This window comes from Meleagris gallopavo, chromosome 10, assembly GCF_000146605.3.
Source record: "Meleagris gallopavo isolate NT-WF06-2002-E0010 breed Aviagen turkey brand Nicholas breeding stock chromosome 10, Turkey_5.1, whole genome shotgun sequence".
Classification (NCBI taxonomy): domain Eukaryota; kingdom Metazoa; phylum Chordata; class Aves; order Galliformes; family Phasianidae; genus Meleagris; species Meleagris gallopavo.
In genome coordinates, this window is record NC_015020.2 from 6235877 (window position 1) to 6236941 (window position 1065).

Consider the following 1065-nt stretch of genomic DNA (forward strand, 5'->3'; position numbering starts at 1 on the left):
AAAAAAAAATTCAAAATGCTGCCACCTGATTTGTCCCCGTGATTTTCAATATCTCCACTTCCAGTATGACATCTGCCACCACTGAAAGTCCAGACAGAGCATGGAACAGCCGTTGAAAAAGATTTACGCAAGGCATCTTCTCAGCCTGAGTGTTGGAGTTGTGCTGTGCCCAGCAAAACCCTACAGCTGCAAGGAGAGAAGGACTTGCATGGTGCCTTCAGCATAAGCTATGGTCTTTCCACTGACCATTTATACTTCTGCAAGATGACAAAGTTCCTACTGCAGGTGACAGTTTTCACAGAGATGAAAGCTATCAGTTACTGTTTGTCTAGCTAGCTGGGTATCTTGCTTCCATTTTGCTTTTCCTGAATTGCCACATGACTGCAGAGATAATACATTTTCACAATGTTCATATCTTATCATAAACCATGTACTAGTGAGCAGTACACTCAAATTTGGGTTTGTATTCTTTCCAGTCATATAAATAAAGATAAGTTATCAAAAGATAGCCAAAATGTGACACATGGACCTTGATGAGGAAACTCTGTAAAAGGAATAGAAAGGAATTAGAAGGCAACTGGAAGTCTCATAACTGTCAGAGGAGGAATGAATTCACCAGCATTCAGAGGCAGCTAGCTCTCAGGATTCATTGGAGCTTGAACTCGGGTACCTGATCAGCCGGTCTAGTCAATAGGAGCTGTTTCACAGTGTTCCGTGGGATTTCTTCAACAGCTGAATCACTTGCCGTTACCTCAGTACAACTCAGCAGGGAATGGTATTGTAAAAATTGATCTCGGACATTTAGTCAGTCTCGGTAAGTTTAGTCATGATGGATTTGTTCTAACTTGTCAATCAGAAAGTGTAATCAGCTGCATTTCCTTGCTTTTAGAAAGTGGGCAAGGTCATATGTGGAGCCAGTGTGTAGTTTTGGAAAAAGGAACTGAGTGTTGTGTTACCTTCGATATTGAAATCCTTACTCCCTCTTGCTCCCATCTAAAACTGTGCCAATATTTACAGTAGACACCAATGAACCACTCCCCCCCCCCCCCAACCAAAGTTCCCACC